At 40.1% G+C, this 9,201-nt stretch overlaps 1 long non-coding RNA gene across 1 annotated transcript; it reads right to left on the reverse strand.

Moving 5' to 3' along the window:
• Positions 1–1,132: 1,132 nt before the first annotated feature.
• Positions 1,133–8,912, reverse strand: LOC125914400 (uncharacterized). The gene is made up of 4 exons (XR_007455294.1): positions 8,695–8,912; positions 8,239–8,349; positions 3,999–4,107; positions 1,133–1,547 (listed from the first exon to the last, which is right to left on the reverse strand). It is a non-coding gene; the product is annotated as an uncharacterized LOC125914400 (long non-coding RNA).
• Between the last annotated feature and the right edge of the window lie 289 nt (positions 8,913–9,201).

The raw sequence follows: 9,201 nt of genomic DNA on the forward strand, positions 1-9,201 counted from the left end.
TTCTTTTTAAAAATAGCATGGCAGGAGAGGGTGCCTGGGCGGCTCAGTCAGTCAAGAGTCCGACTTTTTGGTTTCTGTGTAGGTCATGATCTCACAGTTGGGTGAGTTCAAGCCCTGTGCCTTCAGCGCAGAGCCTGCCTGGGATTCTCTCTGCCCCTCCCCTACTCCCTCTGTCTCTGTCTCAAAATAAACAAATAAACTTCAAAAAAAATAGCATCAAATGGGGAGAGTATATTATTAAAAATATATATACAAATACTGGGTTTTTTTAGTAATTTATTTTTCATATTTTATACTGTGGGCACATTTTTTAATAAGAATTGCTCTGGCACGGGAATAACAGCCAAAAAAATGGCCCCACCCAACTTGGGAATCACACAAACTAGCTGGTTAGAATCAACCTCTCCAGTCGCTCTGTCACCCTCTGTGCATAGTTGGTAAGACGCTTACCCTCCCTGCTCCTGTGCTAATTCCAGAAGATTTCGCCCATCTCACTGGATTAGGAGATCGGGTGAGTTACACATGAGGCATGTTAAGAACATGCCTGGCACATGAAAACAGCTCAGAAATTATACCATTTTTGTATCAAACTGATTTCTCTTCTCACTTCTTTTAGAATTTAGTATTGCTTACCACAGAGAAAAGCCAAGACTTTGGGAATATGAAATACCAATATGCTTAAATTTGCTCAGCTACTTTTTGCAATTCAAGCAAATTTCAGTGGGTAGACATGTAAAGAAGTTTTCTTTAACATTGAAATTAACCAATTTAGGTTGACAAACATCTCTGAAAATCCTTTGGGTTTTGTGCTTTCAGTGAAAATGAGTAAGCGTAAGAGGAGGGATACAAGTATTCAGTAGGATTATCAGCCCGTGTAAATAGTTTAGACAGATGTAAATGTTATTTGGACCCAGATTTAGAACACTAATGGATACTGAATATAGATGATTTGATTCTCCTGAAAGCCTTCCTGAGTACTTCTCAGCGCCTAACTTTCCTCTGAGCCCATCCCCTGTAAACTGAAAAGGGATGGGGCGCCTGGGTGGCTCAGTCGGTTAAGCGTCTGACTTCAGCTCAGCTCATGATCTCACGGTTTGTGAGTTCAAGCCCCGTGTCGGGCTCTGTGCTGACAGCTTTGAGCCTGGAGCCTGCTTCGGATTCTGTGTCTCCCTCTCTCTCTGCCCCTCCCATGCTCATGCTCTGTCTCTCTCTGTCTCAAAAATAAATAAAAACATTAAAAAAAAAAAAAATTAAACTGAAAAGGCATTTTCAACAACTAGTAAAAAAGTGGCAGTTGTTTTCTTGCAATTTATTCTTTTAACAAATGTTTATTAAATGTCTTCTGTGTACCGCAGATACAGTAGTAAAGAACTGCTGTGACCTCAGTCATCACGTACAGTGCTCAATTCCAAGGTTTTACTTTCCTGTTTGTCTTGGTTTTCCTTCTCCTACGATCTGTTGTTCAACCTGAAATCCTTGTTAGGTCTGTGGGCTCTCTGGGACTCGGGGTAAGAGACCAGGCAGAGTAGAACACAGCGGCCTTCTTCCTACAGATGAAGGCGTTGGATTTGCTCAGCATGTCCGCAACTGCACCCGGTAGTAACCTACCTGTTACTGTAGGTGCAGGTAACGGGTGTGGAACGCAATACAAAGAGGTCTCAACAGAAGAACTCTCCAGAGACAGAACGGGCTGTCGGGAGGTTCAGAGCACCCACACTGAAAATATTTACACACGACTTTCCTTCCGAGACGGACATTCTGCGAGGCCATAGATGTAAGCACTAAAACCACCCTCTATGTCCATTTGACAATAGTGCCTTCTGTTTCCAATTTAAAAAACTTTTTTTTAATAAAAATTGGCCGATTGTAATATATTAAATTTAATACATTTTAGTTGGGTGGATGAAGTAGTCCAGTGAAAGTGAAGCATACATAGTAACTGAGGATATTCTGCTCATTCGGTTTTTTCACATGACTCCGTCACTATCCTTGCTATGTTCACTTGTGGATTTATGTAACTGGTTTTCTTCCATCAGAGGTGGGTGATCTACCCAGTCTCTCAACATGTTTGATGCTAATCCCTGGAAATCCTATTCCAAACCATAACCCAGTCAAGACTGAATCTGAAAGATTTTTTTGTTAGGTAGAAGGTGACTCTTTTTTACAAGGGATTATTTTGGAAGGAGTAAAAAGATTCACCTTCTATTTGGACATAGGTTAATTCACATTTTTTGTGAAAGACTAGGTACCTTAGCTTCCAAGATTAATATATAAACCTCTCACGTCCAAATTACCACACTTGGTACAATCTATTGTGAGCTGTTAACAATATAATCTCAAATTCTGAATTGCTCGTGTGTGAATCATAACAATGATTTTCACAGGGGCCAACCAACCTCTAGGAAGGTATTAGAAGAATTTATTTTTCCAAATAGAACCACAGTTATTTATAAAATTATTAGATATGTCTCAGATATATTGTGGAGAAAAGTCATTGATACTTTAATTTTTTTTATATATTTATGATATGATGTATAGTTCAAAAGGGTCTTTGGAGATCAACTAAGATTGAGATCTCTGTAGAATTATTTGATAATTGTTTAACAAATAACTTTTATTACTCATTCTGTTAGCGGAGTCCAAATGGGATAGGAGGAGGGAGGCTGACTCGTTCACCATCCCTTCTGAGCAGTGTGATCATATGGGACTTGGGAGAAGAATCTCAGGGTAATAGGGCATGCTGCTACTCCCTGTGATCTTCAGGAAGGTTCTTACAAGAAAGAGACCATGGAAAGCTGGACAGGAGCGTGCATGTTTGCTAAGAGAGCCTGCCTGGAGCCATACTAAACGCTGTACACAAAAATTATTTCAAGATGGATCATGAACCTAAATATAGAAAAATAAAACTAATGTTTCTTATAGAAAATATTCATGACCTTTGGTAGAGAACAAATGTGTAAGAGGACACAACACAGATAACCATAAAAAAAATCAATTGGATTTTGTTCAATTAAGAATTCCTGTTTATGAAAAGATGTCATTAAGAGAGGGAAAAGAGAGATTCACAATACTTACATCTACCAAAGGACTTGTGTCCAGAATATATAAGGAACACTTTCAACTCAGTAAGGAAAAGACAACCCAGGATGAACAATGAGGACGTGACCTGAATAGGAACCTTACAAAAAGAGAAAACCCAAATGGACAATAAACCTATTAACAGGTGCTCAACATCATTCCTCAGTCAGTTTCTTGATTTTAAAAATCTCGGCGTGGACCTCTCACAAATTGGGACCTCCAGCTTGAACTCCAGACTTTATATCCGACTCAACGTCTCTACTTGGGTGTTTAGTAAGCAACTCAAACAACATATCCAAGGCACTGGCTGTTCACCGAATACCAGCTTATGCTCAGTCTTTCTGATCTCAGTAAATGGTAACATCATCATTTTAACTACTTGGGCCAAGTGCCCTGGATTGATCTGAGACTTCTGTCCTTCAATACCTCTCATCTAACCTGTGAGAAATGTTTGTTAGTTATGTCTTTAAGATATACGTGGAAGCCAGACTTCACAGCACTTTACAGGTTAGCAGTTTGGTTTAGGCCACCACACCCTGTTCCAGACTTCACTGCCCTGCACCATTGCCTGACTGCAGTCAACTACCTGGAGAACAGCTAAGGGGGTCCCTTTTATGATGGAAGGCAGATCATGGCATTTTTCTGCTCAAAACATTCCAGTGCCTTGCTACCTTAGTCTAACAGACAAGGTCCTCCCTCACCATGCACTGTGTTATTGATTCAGATGTGTCGCTCCAAATTCATATGTTGAAGTCCTGACCCCTATCACCTCACAACGTGACTTCCTTTGGAAATACGGTCGTTAGATGTAATTAGTTAAAATGAGGTCACACTGGAGGACAGTGGATCCCAATCCCAAATGACTGGTGTCCTAATAAAAAGGGGAAACTTGGAGACAGACACACATACAGGGAGAATACCGTGTGAGGTTGAAGGCAGAGTTGCTGCCGAAGATTGCCAGCAAGCCACAGGAAGCCAGGAGAAAGGTCTGCGGCACATTCTCGGTCCGAGCCTCTGAAGGAACCAACCCTGGAAGACACAAGACACCTTGACCTTAGACGTCTGACCCCAGAAATGTGAGACAATAACTTTCCGTTGTTTAAACCACATAGTTTGTTGTGCTGTGTTACAGCAACCTACCAAACTGATACAACTTGTAGTTGCTTCTTACAACATCCCTGCCCCTGACTCGTTACCACATTTATATCTCCTACCACTTCCCCAGTCCTCCTGCTCATTCCATTACATCCTCCTGCCCTCTTGCCCTTCCTGGAGCACACTAAGTTCGAGGCTTTGCACCAGCCATTTCCTCTGACTAGAATGGCGGTCTCCTGGATATCCACGTGAGTCGCTCCCTCCATACTGGAGGCCATCTTATCATTAACGCCTTAAACCATTCTACATGAATTAGACCTCCTGGACTCCAGCTCTCCCTAACCCCTTTGCTGCTTTATTTTTTACAAGTACTTCTCTGTAACCTTACATAGTGTTTGTTTACTGCCTGCTTCCCACCTTAAATACACACTAATATAAGCCCTGAATGGTCAGAGACATTATCTATTTTTTTTTTTTTTTGTCCAACACTACATTCTCAGTTCCTGAAACATGCTTAGCATGAAGTATGCATTCAATAAATATTTGTCTAATAAATGAATAAATAAATGAATAATTGAATATATATTTATATAATGTATTTATTACTAGTATGTTAGTGTTGAAGGGTTCTGATTAAAAAAACAGCAGAAAGACTTATTTTAATTGAAGATTTTAAACGCATGTTCCAAAAATATCTAAATGTTTACTGATTGAGCAATATAAAAGATAAGTAATTAACATAAAAGGGTCATAAACTTTGGAAATATTTTATGTTTTAATACAGAAGATTTTTATAATATTTAGCTTGGGATCAAAAATCTTAAAATCTATACAGTCAGTGACAATAAGAATGGATTAGAGATGAAGAACTATGAAAACTTTTAGGGAACAAATATTCTCTACCCCTCAAATACTATTGAAAAATAATTAGCTCTTTTGCAAAAGTCAGTGTAAAACTGTTAGCCTTGTGGCAATAATTACTACACTTTAAGTTATGGATTCCGAACCAGCAGTGATTATCATTGGAATCACATAGGCATCCATTGCCTCAGATGATTTATGAAAATACGGAGAAGCCCTAGAAGATCCGTTGGGTTGGTTTCGGATGACCTTCTGCTTGAAGCCAAAACAAAGAGAAAACAAAACCTTCCCCAGCTGATTTTGCTGTTGACTCCCAGTTGTGACCCAATGGTTTAAATGATTGTTAGGAAAGGTAAAAGTGTCAGTGCCTTGGAAGAAGCTGGGTTTTCTGTGATTTCCTTGCAAGCGTTCAGAGGTCACGTATGACCCAAGAGCATCACATGCTTCAGTTCCCTTCCGTGACCCCGCAGCCTCGGCCAACGGTGAGTAAACTTGCTGGCACAACAGTAGCAGCTTCGGGAAAGTGTTTTTTGTTTGTTTGTTTGTTTGTTTTGTTTTTCTTATGAACAAGAAAGTAGGTTATGTCCAGCTGGGATCCTTTATCTCCCTCTTTCTCTACCATTCTTCCTCTAGAGAGGAACAGTGTGGCCCAGTGGACTGAAATTAGCCTCTGCTGTTGGAGATGAGGGTGAAGACTGGGCACTCGTAAGGCCTGAACGTCAGAGTACCACGCTTTCTGGCTTCATTCATCCCTGTGAGCCATTTGTGCAGAAAATGAAATTTAAAACTCAAAAGTATTCACAATCTTGCCTCTTCCTTCTGTGCTACCTTCTGTAAAACAAGCTTCTTATGTGAGCAGTTACTGCTGGCAAATATACAACGTGTATGGAGATACCCATTTAACGATGTAAGGTGTAGCTCAGGGACACCAAAGCCCATCTCTGCACAAGGCCATTTCTGTCCCACCTCTTTGTGGTCATCAGGTACAGTTCATTTCCCGGTAATGAGACTTTTGTGATCTCAGTTTCTTCCCGAAGATATTGGACTGTATAACTTCACACTGTCCACAATAATAACAACCAGAGAGGAACTAAAATTCGCAGTGTTTGTGCAGTGATGGCTGTTACAACGGAAGAAGGGACAGCACCATGGTTTGGACCCTAAAGATTCTGCTTTTAGTCAATTTTATAGTTCTAGTTAAACAAACACCCACAAATACTTCTTTGTGTATATACTTAGGGAAACAAACAGGTAAAGTAAAATTAGCTACATATTTACAATGGGTAGTTCTCAGTAGTACAGGACAGGAAGGTACCATGTGTCCTTCACCTAAAATCAACAAGTATTATTCTTGCAACTTGAATGTAGGTTTCAAAAATTTCAAAATAAATGGTGGGGGAGGGGGGAATAGAGTAAGCATTATTGTAAATTTTTGTTTCATTGTGGTAATCCTGAATAAACACCGAGGTGTTTTTAATATCAAGTATGATGTATCTCAAACAACTTAGATGCCATATGCTTTATGTAAAATAAAAACCTTGATATCAACTCAAAGAGGCACGTGAGAGGCTTGAACAAATTGGTTCCTGGAAACTCTAAAAAGTCTCTTGCTATTAAAAATAAATGAATAAATCATATTCAAAAGCCAGAAGTATAGACACAAAGTTTCATCCCTTTCAATCAACTTGGAAAATTAATAAATATATAAGCAGACATTTGATGATAATTTTTTCCAGGAAAGCATGTAAATATCTGGCTACTGTCACTTATTATATCAGAGTATTGCTAATCTTAACAAAAGAAAAAAATCCAGTCTAATTTATAAATCACCACCTCTTTGAAGCTTTCACTGACCCTTCCAAGGGATATTAATTCCTTCCTCCCACCATCTTGCTACACAGGACATTATATAAACATAGTTGGTATTTAATGTACAGCATTGCACTATTAATGAATTAAACCAATGTATTTACTCCAAAGCTAATAATATTTTTAAGAGTTGATATTGTGTGGCCTGGGCTGAATGTTCAGTAAGAATTTGAATGAACCATTGTTCATTGTTGAATCCGTCATTGCATAGATAGGTGAGACAGAATTTTCAAAAAACCATAATGGTTATAAATAGCCAAATCACAGTGCTCCTCCAAAACCATTCAATAAAGGCTCCTGTCTTCATTGTCAGTTCCTTGGGAATGACTGTACACGCATACACGTAAATTCACACATCATACCTTTCCTATGAGAGTATCACAAGGCAACATTTCCATTACATATTTCCACAAAACTGGAAAACTGTAAAATGTCAACTGTGCAGAGACAGCTTAATCAGTAAGTATAGAGTATCTCTGAAGTAGAACCACTAGGTGATTTGTAACACACACACACACACACACACACACTCACAAAGAGATTCACTGCAGGAATTTGAACGTGCACAGTGATAGGAGCGGGTTGAAAGTTCTCTGTAAGGCTGGGGTCTTCGGATGTGGTGCTTGAGTGTGTGGTCCACAGAGCTGGCTGGGCAGTGAGACAGAAGTAAGGTGGTAGAGAGCAAGAAGAAGCTGACAGAAGCCTATGGCAGTTCTTGCGGGCTCTGACCTTGGTGGTATGAGTATCCTTCTGAAGCCCCTACAGTGCTAAACACAAGCATCTGTCTTAGGAAGGCGGAGCCTTTACAGCCCCCACCACTTCCTGGTTCATAGCCAAAGACCGGGAACCTTCCTGCTGGGTCCTCTTGTTTATAAGGGGCAAAAGAGCTCTGTGGGGGTGTCCATTAGAAAGGCACTAATCCTATCAATGATGGCTCCACCTTCCTAACCTAATCACCCCAAAGGTCCCACATGCTAACACCATCACACTGGGGGAAGGATTTGAACATATGAATTTGCAGGGGAACACAAACATTCAGTCCATAACAGTGGTGCAGGTGAGAAATCTTGCAAAATTGAGGTGCTTATATACACCTCTAGGTGATGTCCACCTTCCGTCCTGAAAGAAGGGAGAAAAATTTGCTCCTTCCTGAGTGTTCTGAGTTCTTACTATAACCCTTTGAATGTAAATACATTTCCCCAGGGGAAAGATAACAACACCATTGTATCTAGCAGCCCAGGGATGTCTCCAAATCTCAGGCCTCAGCCCCCCTTGAAATGAAAACAATACTTCCAGAAGGCAAACTCTCCAAAGTTCTATTCAGTCATAAATTACCTGCTTTCAGCCCAGGTTCCAGGTTTCAGCAAAAACTGCTAAGAAAGCCCTCACAAGGCAGAAATAGAAACATGTTCTTTAAAGCCCCACAAGGGGTCAGCAAACATTTTTCTGTAAATGGCCAGATAACAAATAATTTAGACTTTGAAGACCACATATGGACTCTGTTACATATTCTTTTATTTTCTTTAAACTCTTTTAAAATGTAAAAATCTTTCTTAACTCAAGCCCTCTTCAAAAACAGGCTCCGGGCTGAATTTGGTCAGCAAGCCACAGTTTGCCTGGTAGAGAGGGAAAAAGTACTCACCAGATCCACAGCTATACATCAGACACAAGGAGTGTGTGTGTGTGTGGGGGGGGGGGGGGGTGACGTGTTAAATTTGCTGCAGCAAATAGATCACATCTAGAACAACAGCTGCAGTTAGATCAAGGCCTGATTAAATTGTCAATTATCACCTTTCTGTCTTTAATACTCATCTATTTTCCACACAGGCAAAATTGGAGAGTTGGACAAAATCACCACCCTTGTATCTTATTTTGAGTCCTTGATGATGGCACTAATTCCTGCAGTTTCTTCAGGGATGTGGTGTTGCCTTTGGTTTGTGATTTTCAAAGGTAGAGTCCGTTCCAGTGGCTTCCATCTGGCTCTCTCTCTTTTAGCCCTCACTCTGTAATCAGGTACTATATGGAAGTTCTGCGAGTTGCTATACATGTATTCTAAGTACCCATTCTAGAACCAGGAAAATAATCAGGGTGAGCTCACTATGAGATAAACTCAAGCCAAAAGTCTACTAATTATCTGACCTCCGTAATTTCCTTCTCTGACTGGTGGATCACAGGAAGTACTGTCATAATGTCCATAAATTATGTCCATAAATCATCAATATCTGATTATTTTTTCTTCTGCAAAACTGTCACCTGGTAAATGGCTGACAGTACCCTTTAGGGAAGGGTAGAGAAGAT

The sequence above is a fragment of the Panthera uncia genome (assembly GCF_023721935.1).
Source record: "Panthera uncia isolate 11264 chromosome D3 unlocalized genomic scaffold, Puncia_PCG_1.0 HiC_scaffold_8, whole genome shotgun sequence".
Classification (NCBI taxonomy): Eukaryota; Metazoa; Chordata; class Mammalia; order Carnivora; family Felidae; genus Panthera; species Panthera uncia.